The following is a 14,500-nucleotide window of genomic DNA, read 5'->3' as shown; positions in this document are numbered from 1 at the left end:
GAGTAATGTCTTGGCTATTCGAGGTTTTTTCTGATTCCATATAAAATGAAGTATTATTTTTTCAAGATCTTTAAAGTATGACAGTGGACCTTTAATAGGAATTGTATTAAAATAGTATATTGCTTTGGGTACTATGGAAATTTTAACAATGTTGATTCTTCCCAGCCATGAGCATCGTATGTTTTTCCATTTGTTAACATTTTCAGCTATTTGTTTTCTTAGAGTTCCATAGTTCTCTTTATAGAGATCTTCCATGTCCTTTGTTAGATAAACTCCCAAATATTTCATCTTCTTTGGCACTACTGTGAATGGAATAGAGTCCTTAACTGTTTTTTCAGCTTGAGTATTGTTGGTATATATTAAGGCTACTGATTTATGAATGTTGATTTTGTAACTTGAGACACTGCTGTATTCCTTGATCACTTCTAAGAGTTTTGTAGTAGAATCCCTGGTGTTTTCCAGATATACAATCATATCATTTGTGAAGAATGAATGTTTGATCTCCTCTGACCCTATATGGATACCTTGATAGCCTTTTCTTCCTTAATTGTGGTGGCTAAAACTTCCATTACAATGTTAAAGAGCAGTGGAGACAATGGGCAGCCTTGTCTGGTTCCTGATCTGAGTGGAAATGATTTCAATTTAACTCCATTCAATACGATATTGGCTGTGGGTTTCCTGTAGATGGCCTCTATCAGTTTAAGAAACGTCCCTTCTGTACCAATTTTCTTAAGTGTTCTGATCATGAAGTGTTCTGATGCTGGATATTATCAAAAGCTTTTTCTGTATCAATTGAGAGAATCATACGGTCTTTGTTTTTTAATTTGTATATGTGCTGAATTATACTTACAGATTTATATATATTGAACCAGCTTTGAGACCCTGGGATAAAACAGACTTAGTCATGATGTATAATTTGTTTGATGTGTTGCTGGATTCTGTTTGTTAGGATCTTGTTGAATATTTTTGCATCTATATTCATTAGTGATATTGGTCTATAATTTTCTTTTCTTGTTGGGTCTTTTACTGGGTTGGGGATCAGGGTGATGTTTGCTTCATAGAACGTGTTGGGTAGTCTTCCTTCTTTTTCTACCTTTTGGAACAGGTTGAGTAATATAGGTACGAGTTCCTCTTTAAAGGTTTGGTAGAATTCTAACGAGAAACCATCTGGTCCCAGGCTTTACTGTTTAGGGAGATTTTGTATTGTTGATGCTATTTCAGAACTTGATATTGGCCTGTTCAGCATTTCCACTTGATTCTGGCTAAGTTTTAGATGATGACGTTCTTCCAAGTATTGGTCAATTTCCTTCAGATTTTCATATTTCTGAGAAAAAAGTTTCTTGTAATATTCATTAAGGTTTTTTCAATTTCTGAGGAGTCTGTTGTTATTTCATCTTTGTCATTTCTGATTGATGAGATTAGAATTTTGCTCTTTTTTTCCTGGTTAGGTTAGCGAAAAGTTTATCTATTTTATTGACCTTTTCAAAAAACCAACTTTTTTATTTATTGATCTGTTGCATAATTCCTTTGTTTTCAATTTCATTTAATTCTGTCTAACTTTGGTCATTTCTTTTCTTCTACTGGGGTTGGGGTTGGAATGTTCTTCCTTTTCCAGTTGCTTGAGATGTCCTATTAAGTTGTTAAGTTCCTCTCTTTCCGTTCTATTGAAGAAGGCTTGCAGTGCTATAAATTTCCCTGTTAGGACTGCCTTTGCGGTATCCCAGAGGTTCTGATAATTCATGTCTTCATTGTCATTTTGTTCCAAAAGTTTGACAATGTCCTTCTTAATCTCATCTCTGACCCATCTATCATTCATCATAAGGTTATTTAACTTTCATGTTTTTGTATGAGTATGCGGATTCCTGTTGTTACTGAGTTCAACTTTTATTCCATGGTGGTCCAAGAAGATGCAAGGAATAGTTTCAATTCCTTTAATTTTACTGAGTTTATACTTGTGACCTAAGATGTGATTGATTTTGGAGTATGTTCTGTGGGCTGATGAGAAGTATGTGTATTCAGTTTTGTTGGGATGAAATGTTTTGTAGATGTCTGCTAAATCCAAATGTTGGATGTTTAGGTTTAAATCTAAAATGTCTTTGCTCAGCTTCTTTTTGGAGGATCTACCGAACACTGGAGGCAGTGATTTTTTAGGAGAGCAGTTAGAAAGTGGGGCAGGGTTGTATATTTGACATATAGAAGACGTGGTTTACTTATGAAGAGAATGTCAAAAGAAAAAGCAATTAATTTCTTCAAGATGACTCCACATGGTGTATTTATTAACTGGGTAGAAGGTTTGGATAGTTGTAATGATTATTGAGATTCAGACAACTGTGGGAGGGACCACATTTGTAATGAGAAATTGAGAGTTTTCTTTCTTTTCAGAAATGTAAGCTAGTGATGGCTGATCTCAGACTGCAGTATCAATTACACTATGAGTACATGTCTAAAATCTACACACCCTCCCATTAGAAGTCATTACTCTCAGAAAAAGAAACAGGAACCTTGCTTACATGATGACACAATTAGGAAAAAGAACAAGAAAGTGTAAAATAAAAGAAAATAGTGACTAATTCTCACATAAATTAGATCTAATTTTGACCAAGTTGCATTACTTAAACATTATTTTTTAATTCAACTGGTTAATATGTTGTTTAGGATATTGTATTCTCATTTATAAGTGAAATATGTTTGTAATTTCCCCTTTATAATAATATATTTTCTCCAATTTTACTATCAGGTGTATCCAGAGTAAGTAGAATGATTTGAAGTATTTCTTCTTTTTCTATTGTCTATAAGATTTGGCATGATCTGTTTTTTGAAATTATCTTTTACTTTTATTTGTGAATGTTGGTTGCCTATTTTTTGAGACTTTGGAAAAAAAATAAGAAGAAGTTAACTGATGATTCCATATTGAACCTCAGAGTCAGAGCATTCTATAGTAGACATGCTCTTGTTTGACAATGTGAATGGTACTTTCTTTGCATGATTATTTTTTTATTTTTTATTTATTTTTTTTTTTTGGTTTTTTGGCCGGGGCTGGGTTTGAACCCGCCACCTCCAGCATATGGGGCTGGCGCCCTACTCCTTGAGCCATAGGCACCGCCCTCTTTGCATGATTATTATTATTGCTTAATATTCTGATGCAGCAATTATCTGATTTCTTTTCTGAATGTATTTATCTTCGTTTCTTCTTTATGAGGTTTTTGTTTCTAGTCCTTATCTTAAAAGTTGTTATTGTTATTACATTTTAAGCCTTTTTAATTTTGTGAAGGCAAAAAATGAAAACCTAATAAACACATGCACATGTAAAAAAGATAAAAAAGAAAGTAAAAAAGTGTAACATTATGATAATTTGGGCACTGTCATAATTTGGTAGAGAATGTAATGAATCATTAATTTTCTGACAACTTTTAGTTCTCATGCTAGAGTATTTTTTAGGACATCTGGTTTGACTGGATGAATCAGGAGTTTATTTTCACAGATTGACACAGCAGGCAACCCCCAGCAAAGTACGTACCATGGTTTTCTCAACTGAGGGTTTAAAGCAGGACAACTGGGGAAGCCTCTGATGATCTTCCATTTATTGTCATCTGTCACATTTTTATAAATTATGCAGTTGTGATTTAAAAAGCCATCTCCCAGTCTTCTGAGGCTGAAGGGAGCATACTGGCAGACAGGACATCTGCAAAGCTCTTAGCAGTTGCAGCAGAACTGGCTCCGGTAGTTTAAGAAGTTCCCTTAAGTAGAAGTGTTCCCTTTTCTCCACATCCACACCAACATCTCTGGTCTTGGGATTTTGTGATATGGGCTAATCTTACTGGAGTTAGATGGTATCTCAAGGTAGTTTTGATTTGCATTTCTCTGATGATTCTTAGTAAAGTATCTTCTTAGTAAAGTATCTCAAGAATGGAAGAAAAAGTATCTGATGTACTCAGCCCTACTATGAAACTAATTTATGGCTTTCATATGAAAGCTATAACCCAGTTATAACCTAAGAATATGGGGAAGGAGGAGAAGGAGAGGAGGGAGGGGTTGGATGGGCAGAGGGAGGGTGATTGGTGGAATTACACCTGCGGTGCATCTTATAAGGGTCTATGTGAAACTTAGTAAATGTAGAATATAAATGTCTTAACACAATAACTAAGAAAACGCCAGGAAGGCTATGTTAACCAGTGTGATGAAAATGTATCAAATGGTCTATAAAACCAGTGTATGGTGCTCCATGATCACATTAATGTACACAGCTATGATTTAATCATAATAAAAAAAAGAAGTTCCCTTAACATCTGACATCCAAATAGAGACACTGACTTACAAGCTATGCTTATGAGTCTCTAGAACTCTCAGAAGCATCTTGATTGAACGTATAAATTTGAAATCCACAGGATACAGGAAACATTTAACATCTTGAGAATAAATGAGGTCACAGAGGGAGCAATCAGACAGAGCAGAAATGAGCTCAAAATAATCCCTGAAGATTCTAATATTTGGAAATTGTGCAGAGAAAGAGTTGACGGTGAAAAGTGAAAAAGAGCATCTAGTGATGTGTTGGAGAAAATATGAGAAAGTGTAATGTATTTAGAAGGTATGACAAGCAGTATTTCAAGAAGGAAGGAATGGTCCTCCAAGTCCCATGCTGCTGAGTGTTATAGAATGTTGAGGAAATAAAAATATCCATTGAAAATGATTGAATGGTGGTCATTATTGATTTCAGGATGAGCCAAATGACAAGCTCCAGATTGTCCTGTGAGGTGACACAGATATTTTTCATGAACAGGGGAGAGGAGAAACATAGATTAAGTAAAAGACAGTTGAAGAGTTTGTTTGTTTTGATGTTTTCAAATTGGATACACTTGGGCATAATTATGCATTTATGGAAATAATCTGGTCAAGAGGGAAATACTTATAAAGAAGGTAGGGAAGGATAAACGAAGGAGCATTTAGTTGATAGAATGGAGATAACAACATGAGCAGAGAAATTTAGGAAACTTCCATGTTAACAGATGCAAATATAAATGACAATGTTGAATATCACCTAAGTTCTGTGCTCCTGAAAGACAATGATGGTTAAAAAATCCCCGATATTTAAAAGTTTCAGAAGTTGGCTTACTTCAAGAAACAACTCTTCCCTCTGTGACTTACATAACATCCATGGCAACACCAGACACAGAGCCTTCACATTTCTGTTTTTTGCCTCATAAAAAATTAGGTGAGCTCTATGTCTCCTCCCATCAATTGAAACAAGCTACTTATTAATTGACTTAACCAAACTTATTTCTTTCTTGGCCTTTGACTTAGCCTCACCCTGAGCTAGCATACAACCCCTCCCGAGGTACCCCTCCCAAGAATCAGCAGACCAGAAGGCAAGATATTCCTGCATCAACTGTCCGAGCACAATCGACCCACCCATTTCCTCATACCCAGCCTTATGAAAGAAAATTCCAGCCCACCTAACTTTCCTGATGTTTACAGATCTTTTTTCTTTTCTTTTTTTTTTTCCCCCTCCCTGGGCATCTTGAATTTACCTGGGCAGAGATGGGCGAGAGGGGACTGCCCCTAGAAGAAGGTGTTGGGCCTGGTGGGGGTGAAGCATGGCTTGTGCTGACGACTTAGGGCCCCGATGGGGCCCGGAGAACTTAACCTTGGAGTCGTGGAACTGCTTGACTACCGGCCGCAGGCGCTTGCTGGCTGCAATCTCCTCCACTTTCTTTTTTTTTTTTTTTTATTGTTGGGGATTCATTGAGGGTACAATAAGCCAGTTACACTGATTGCAATTGTTAGGTAAAGTCCCTCTTGCAATCATGTCTTGCCCCTCTCCTCCACTTTCGTGATCTGATGGAGCGGCCTGGGCACGGTACTGGGCGCCCATGTCCCGGGAGCACCAGGCGACAGCTCTCCCCAGTGGCGGTGTCTCCATATTCCCGGTACATGTTGTGGGTTCCGCTGCTGGAGTCAAAGCGAAGCTAGATGCTGAAGTTCTTCACCTGCAGAGGGGATTTCTCAAACACCTGCCCACAGAAGACAATATCCTCCAAGACTTCTTCATCTTCTTTAGCTGAGATGAAAAGTACCAAAAGCGGTTAGGTGCAAAGCTCCTCACACAGTAGAGAGGCGGCGGTGCGTGGCACTCGGGGAGGCAGGCAGCGCCCCCCACACCTCGCACTCTCCAAGCCACCAGAGGCCTTCACAGCGCTCTCTCCACACGCGCCACCACCCGCAAAAGGCACAGATCTTGTTCCCCTATTCCAATGGTCTTTCATTTATCACACTACTGTATTTCTTTTGAATAAAGTTGCTCTTTACCTAAGTTAGATTTGTTTTTTATTTGACAATATAAAAGAAGAATAAAGAGACAGATTATAGAATTGGTGCAGGAAATAATTGAGTTTCTGTCTGATGAAAATAGATATTAGCGTCTTCTTTCACTCTTTATTAATTAGTAAGCATGAAATGTCCTATTTCCCCAGTACTGATGATACAGGGTTCCCCCATTCAAGGGTTCCCTCCATTTTCTAAACCTGAGCAAAGAGACATTTTTTTCCAAACCACACTCTCTGAATACAAGCAAGATAGTGAGAGGTCAAAGACTGAAAATAAAAGATTATTTAAAGACGCAAGACGAAAGGAAAACAGGATCCAGGCTTTATGTGGGCAACTACGGTCTTTATTCCACCCTGCTGAGGGCGAGCTGAGGTGGAGAAAGAAGTCAGCGTGTGGGTCAAGGTGGAGGGGGATTTTAAAAGTTAGAAATATGGAAGTCAGGACATTCCCTTTCCTGGGCTGGACATTCCCTTTCCTGTTGGCAGGGTAGGGGTTGGCCCATTCACCTTTCCCAGGCAGGACATCCGGTGGGAGAGGGTGGGGGTTGATTCTTTCAGGCGAGTACTCCCTATTTGAGTGGGACCAATTGATTCTATGAGATAGGAGAGCAGTTTGGCCAGTATTTCATGTGGGCAGTATCCTCCTGAGGTGGAAAGCACATAGCCTGCTGCTTTGCTCAGAGCTAGAGGGCCTGTATTCATTTATTACACTCATTTGCTAATCAGCAAGGGGAAGATGTTTTCTGTTGGCCAGCTCCTGCCCAAATGTGATTTTTACTCCTAAGACCTGCCTGTTTGCAAATAATGTATGAACCCCTAGACAAGAGCCCTGCTTGGGTCTGCCCCACTCTGCTGCCAGGGTTTCTGTTGCCCTGCATTCCTTCAGTATTCCTTTCTGTCTAATAAATTCTATCCTGTCACTGATCTGTGTGATCTGAGGTTTTATTCTTCAAATCTCTGAGACCAAGGATCCACTGTAGAAAGAAATTCTGGCAACTCTAAAGTTGACAGTTAATATCTTTCTGGCAACTCTAAAGTTGACAGTTAATATCTTTGACATTTCACTTTGACACTTGTTTCATTTTTATTGTGAAGGTGCCTAGTCAGTCTTTCAAACACACATTTTGGCTTCTGATTATCTTTCAAAAATTTTTAGAGCAATTTTTATGAAACCATGGATAAGTCAAAAATTCTGTTTTTTTTTTTTTTTTGTCAAATGAGCGTAGCACAGACAACTTGAAATATCAATGTATTGTTACAGGATGAAGAGGGCCCAGTAACCTGCCACTGTCAGCCAATATGCAGAGACGGGGATAGGTCTACCAAACTTTGTCAGAGGGCTGGTGATTCTGGAGAACATGAGAGCGGCCTCTCCAAGACTGTTCTGTTTTTCCATTTCCAATTACAACTTTATACAAAAAGAAAGACCACATATTAACTTTTATTTTTAAATAATAATTAGTATAATTCAGTGACAATCTATTACAACATTTCTAATTTAAAAGTTAATTTCCCGGCTCAGCGCCTGTGGCTCAAGCGGCTAAGGTGCCAGCCACATACACCTGAGCTAGTGGGTTCGAATCCAGCCTGGGCCTGCCAAACAACAACGATGGTTGCAACCAAAAAATAGCCAGGCGTTGTGGAGGGCACCTGTGGTCCCAGCTACTTGGGAGGTGGAGGCAAGAGAATCGCTTGAGGCCAGGAGTCGAAGGTTGCTGTGAGCTGTGATGCCACAGCACTCTAGCCAGGGCGACAGCTTGAGGCTCTGTCTCAAAAAAAAAAAAAAAAGAAAGTTGATTTCCTAAATTAATCCTTTTAAAGTAAAGAACATATTAACCTTTATTTTGAATAATAATCAGCATAAGTCAGTGACCCCTTATGTTTCAATTCAGAAGTTAATTTCCTAAATTAATCTTCCTGAACTATTCAACATGGACATCTTTAGGGTGGGAGCTAAATTTATAAAACAGTAAGAATGGGATATAGGAGGCGAAGGTCATGTAGGACCTAAAATGACCAGAACCAGCAGTGCTATGTCAGCCCCAGCCTGACTCATTACATGTGCTGCGGTAGAGTTTGGGAAGGATGTGGCTAACGAATGAGCAGTATGTGGATGGTTTGAGAATTTCTCTTCTGGTGATTTTAATATTAACAATGAGCCATGTGGGCAACCTGAGACCAAGATGGATAATGATTAGCTAAAAGTTTTAGTAGAAGGAAATCCATCTCAACCTACGTGTGAATTAGCAGAAGGTTTGACATTACTATTCCTTAACAAAACTGGACCATTTCAAACAAAGTGGCAGGTAGAGAAGTTGGATAGATGGGCATCACATAAATTAAATGAGTGTCAGAAGAGAAATCATCTGGAAACTTGCCTTCTTTGCTGTCACAACATAAAGGTGAACCATTCCTACACCATACCATAACGTGATGAAAAATGGATTCTTTTTGAAAATGACAAGCATTTGGCACAGTAATTGAATAAAGATGAAGTTAAAAACTGAATGTGGGCGGTACCTGTTGCTCAGTGGGTAGGACGCTGGCCCCATATACCAAGGGTGGCAGGTTGAAACCTGGCCCCGGCCAAACTGCAACAAACAAAAATAGCTGGGCATTGTGGCAGGCGCCTGTAGTCCCAGCTACTTGTGAGGGTGAGGCAAGAGAGTCACCTAAGCCCAGAAGTTGGAGGTTGCTGTAAGCTGTGACACCATGGCACTCTACCGAGGGCAATAAAGTGAGACTCTGCCTCTACAAAAAACAAACAAACAGAGTGTTCTTCTTAAAAAGCTAATGGTGTCTGGTACTCCTGTGCTCGTTTTATCCACTACGGCTTCATGACATGATTACAATGTATGTCTATTGGAACCAGTTGGATGATGTGATAAGGATGCTGTGTTTAAGCAGCCAAGATTGGTCAATAGAGACAGGCCAATCCTCTTACAAGACAATGCCAGACCATACCCTGCACAAATAACGCTGCCCCAATTACTGAACTTGGACACTTTCTGTCATCCACCACGTTCCCCAGACCTGGCACCCACTGACTACCACTCCTCCCAGGCTTTGAATATTTCCTTCTTGCAAGGAAAAATGTTCAAGTGTCAACCAGCTGTGGCCAACACCTTTAGTGATTTCATCTCCACCCAGTCTCCAGGCTTCTTTGTGCTGGCTACACAAGCTACCATCAAGATGCCAAAACTGTGTCAATAGTTTAGGTGGATAATTTGATAAATTGCACTGCTTCTTATTTGAGATACAACAAATCAAACTTTGATTCAAAACTGGACATTCATATTTAAGGACTTACATTTTCTTAAGGAAGTGAACCAATGAATTGAATATGAGAATGCATGGATAGATGAGAATGGTATGAGAAGAGATGACAGTATATGAAGTAGACATTTTTGAAAAGAAATGAGAATTTCACTAAGAAAGTGTGGTAGGATTATAAGGTAAGTATCTGGCCGTTTGTAATTTGTGAGCAAGGAGTTAAACTTAAGTCAGTCATCTTGGCATGATTTCCTTCACTAATATTTAGCTTCTTGAATGCTGATAGGAAGACAAATAATTTAGTGCAACTAGATATGGAGTTTTTTAGAGAGATAAATTACTAGAAGAGAGGTTGCAAGAGAGTGAAGGACATGTTTAAGAGCTCATAATGAGAATGTACACTGGGCAGAGGGAAGTGAAGACTGTACAGTATTAAAGAATAGTTATTAATCAATGCAGTTAACATATCAGAAATCTCAAGATGTCTAAGATTTAAAGCAGAGGGAAAGCAGAGTCATGAGCTGGAAAGACAGGCAATCTTTCTAGAATTGAATATTCAAAAGATTTCAAAAGTAATAAAGTCGGTGATAATATGACCTAGGATATAATGATGAGAGTGGGTAGTTGCACTGGAGTTTAGGAAATACTGGAGGAGGTGAAAAAGGCCATAAACCCAGAGGGCAAAGTGTGGGATGGCTTGATGATTGGATTAAGTGTAGGGGTTGACAATACAAATCAATGAAGCTGAATAGTATAAACTTCAAAGAAGTAGGGATTTACTTTCCTTTTTTTCTTCTTCTCCTCCTCCTGTTAGGTCTCAAAGCAGCTGCCTGAGTCTTTGGTGCTTGGAGAGCTCTTGGCTAAAAAATGACCAGACAGCCCAAAGTAAGACAAACATGAAGCAAAGTTTACTGAGGAAGAGAAAGATGGTTTACAAAACAAGAAAGTTTACAAAGCAAAATACATTCACCGTAGACAGCGCATGGGCCTTGAATGCCATGGCAAGTAGGTAAAGACACCAAGAGGCAAAGAGGCAAACATTATGGCCAGGGTTCTACTTTATATTGCCTGGGTTGAGTGTTGTGTGATCAGAGACACGAGAGAGTCAGCAGCTTTACCACAGGTGTGAGCTCACTCCTGCAATGTTGATGGGCCCAGGAATGAGTGACTACACACACAAAAGATGGTGTGTAGCAAAGAAACTTTATTTTGTGCCACCTTATATACATTGATGGTCATGTAGAAGCTTAAGCTATAAACTTTACTATTACCTAAATCTTACCTAACTTACTCTATCTAAAATTAACTTCTGGGTAAATATCAAATCTCCACATTAACACAATTTCTTCTGTTTTTAACATTCCTCTCAGACATGCATCAACTCTAACGACAAATCTGATTAAACATAACACAGAAACTGCAAGGGAAATGAGGAAGTGAAACTCCTCATAAGCACATTCAATTCACCCAGCATAGATTTATGTCTTTGTTTATCCACAGCACAGAGACCTTAACACTCTTTGCGACATTATGTTTTCACATATGTCAATTTCTGATCTGTGACTCTAGGAGTGAGGCTGTAACACCTGTGACCCCCATGTCTGACGGAATGTATGACTTCAGAGTCATTGTTCCTGAAATTTTCGTTTCCATGGAAATAAGCCTGTGTATGTTCAGGGGAGCCCAGCCCTCTGTCAAGCCTTTTTGCTGGTTGCAAAAGCTGCTTCTGTGTTAGCAAAAGCCAATTAACCCTTACCAGGCTCACTTCATGTGGGGAGCTCTGTCACCCCACATTGAGCCTACCTTGTGCTTCAGGGGTTCAGAAGTCAACTTGGAACCAGAGTCTTACTGCACATGTGAACTTCCCATGAGCCTCTGTGAGAGCCTACTAGGGATGTGGATCATAATTTAGACTTTAGCTAATGACATGATAAGTATTCTTAAGACTGTTCCATGTCACCTTCAAGATTCTGTTGGTAGGTCCATGAGCTAGAGAGTCCTCTACCTCCTTTTTCAGTTGGCGTGCTAAGTTCTGATTGGTAGATTGGTAGGTGCTTCCTCCTCTCCACGTGTGAGCAATTACTCAAGACAGGATTAAAGTAGGAGGAATCAAGATGGGGGGGCTGCAACCCCCACTCTTGTCTTTTTACCTTATGAGAGCCAGATTTTCTAACGACGTACCTACTTAACACTCCTTCTTCTTTTTCTTCTTGTTTATTTTTTTTCTGTTATAGAGAATTAGTTTGTTTTAGGGAGAATAATCCGAAAATTACACAATTTTTATCAACACACAAAAAATAAAGGACAAATCAATTAAAACAAATCTTTTAAATATATAAAACATTTAAATAATTGATGTAAAAATGTAGGCAACAGAAGGGAATGATTAAATAAAAACATTGAAATGATGAATTCATTACTAAAAAATGATGTTTGTGGAAATAGCATTTACTAATACCCTTTTGGAGATGTAGAGGTAATGAAGCTAGTTAATATAGTCAGTGTTCTCCAAAAGATCAGATTTCCTGTCTTTGATTCCTTAAGAACCCTAAGATAAACAACCTGCAAGCAGTTGTTATAAATGATATTTTTAATCATTTTATTGTATCTGGATCATATGAGTTTTGTTTTGAATATGTAAAGACACTTGAAATGGATTAAACATATACTTTTTTGTTGTTGTTGTTGCAGTTTGGCCTCGGCCAGGTTCGAACCTGCCACCCTTGGTATATGGGATTGGCACCCTACTCACGGGGCCACAGGCACTGCCCTAAACATATAATTTTCTTATAATGGGGTTCAGATTGTTTATGCAGGGACATCGACAATAATGAAAAAAAATTTTTTTATCTCTTTTTTTTTTTTTTTTTTGGCCAGGGCTGGGTTTGAACCCACTACCTCTGGCATATGGGACTGGCGCCCTACTCCTTGAGCCACAGGCGCCGCCCGAAAAAAAAAAAAATTAAATAGCTTTTTTTTTTTAAAGTAGATATCGTTTAAACCAATACAATGTAAAGATCAAATAACTCTTTGAAAAAGTTGTCAGAAATGTTACTGGATGAAAAAGATCTGGCTGCTTGTCACTGTCAGCCAATATGCAGAGATGGGGATAGGTCCACCACACTTATTTGTCAGAGGCCAGTGATTCTGGAGAACAGTGAGGGTAGCCTCTCCAAGACTGTTCTGTTCTTCCATTTCCAAACTCACAGTTTTTGTTTTGTTTTGTTTTGTTTTGTTTTGTTTTGAGACAGAATCTCAAGCTGTCGCCCTGGGTAGAGTGCTGTGGTGTCACAGCTCACAGCAACCTCAAACTCCTGGGCCCAAGCAATTCTCTTGCCTCAGCCTCCCAAGTAGCTGGGACTACAGGCATCTGCCACAATGTCCAGCTATTTTTTGGCCTGGGATGGATTTGAACCTGCCAGCTTCAGTATATGTGGCTGGTGCCCTAGCCGCCTGAGCTACAGGCACCAAGCCTTAAATCACAGTTTTATAAGTAAAAGTTCAAAGTAAAAATCATGTTAATCTTTATCTGAAACAATAGTAATTAGCATAACCCATGATTCATAATAAATAATATTCAGCATTACCCATGATGCAAAACAACATTCCAATTCAAAATTCAATCTCCTAAATAAATTGCCCTAAACAATTCAACATATACACTTTGAGGTTAAAGCTGAATTTACAAAACACAGGAATGGGAGACATGAGGTGAAGGTCATATAAGACCTACACAGGCCAGACCGTCTCTGTCGTCTCCCATAGCTTGACTGACTCCATCTTATTCTCACTGCATGTGCTTCCAAAAGTCAGTACAGTTTTATATTTTTCTAATGAAAATTATTCTTATTTTATATTTTTCTTTTCATTCTTTTTTTGTACGATTGCTTAGAAAACTTACATGATTTTAAAAGGTATGGTTATCAACTATCAATGTATGGTATTAGTCTTTCATTCTTTTTCTTTCTTCCTTTCTTCTCTGTCTTTATTTCTTTTGTTTTTGAGACAGAGTCTTACTTTGTCACTCTCAGTAGAGTCCTGTGATGTCATAGCTCACAGCAACCTCAAACGCTTGGGCTCAGTGGTTCTCTTGCCTCAGCCTCCCAAGTAGCTGCAACTACAGGTGCCTACCACAACACCTGACTATTTTTTTTTTGTCATAGTTGTCATTGTTGTTTAGCAGGCCTGGGCTGGGTTCAAATCTGCCAGCTCTGGTGTCTATGGCCTGCACCCTAACCACTGAACTACAGGCTCCAAGCCAAGTTATTCTTTAGACCAATGGCTCTCAACCTTCCTAATGCGTCCTGATGCTGTGACCCTTTAATATAGTTCCTCATGTTGTGGTGACCCCCAACCATAAAATTATTTTTGTTGCTACTTCATAACTGTAATTTTGCTACTGTTATGAATCATAATGTAAATATCTGATATGCAGGATGTATTTTCATTGTTACAAAGGGGTCATGACCCACAGGTTGAGAACCACTGCTTTAGACATTTTAATTATGTAGCTTGTATAATGGCACTGAAGTGACTTACTAGTTCAAGATCAGTAAACCATGTCTATTGTTCTGGATTCAGAGTCCAGAGTGCTCACCATTGCACTCTCAGTGTTCTATTTGCTGAAGTTAATGAGAAATAACTCACACTTATAAATTAGATTAAAAAACATATTAAGGTATCATTCACATGAGTGAGTTTGCAATTCTACCCTCTTGACTCTAAGACATTCTCTCTGCTTGCACCTATTCACATTGTTATATATATTTCTCTAATAGCTCTGATCTTATCTACTAATCTTATGTAAGTGAGTAATATTCATGTGAAAGGATGGACTATTATTTTACTCTTTAAAATAATCTTCATTAATCAAACACTCCAATATCATGTCTGATTTCAAGATTTAT

At 38.6% G+C, this 14,500-nt stretch overlaps 1 pseudogene; it reads right to left on the bottom strand.

Annotated features, from left to right (window-relative positions):
- Positions 1 to 5,556: 5,556 nt before the first annotated feature.
- LOC128590594 (60S ribosomal protein L18a-like) lies at positions 5,557 to 6,260 on the bottom strand (annotated as a pseudogene).
- Positions 6,261 to 14,500: the final 8,240 nt, after the last annotated feature.

This window comes from Nycticebus coucang, chromosome 1 (genome assembly GCF_027406575.1).
Source record: "Nycticebus coucang isolate mNycCou1 chromosome 1, mNycCou1.pri, whole genome shotgun sequence".
NCBI classification, from domain to species: Eukaryota; Metazoa; Chordata; class Mammalia; order Primates; family Lorisidae; genus Nycticebus; species Nycticebus coucang.
Note: the sequence above shows the minus strand (reverse complement) of the source record. Positions and strands in the feature narration are given on the sequence as shown.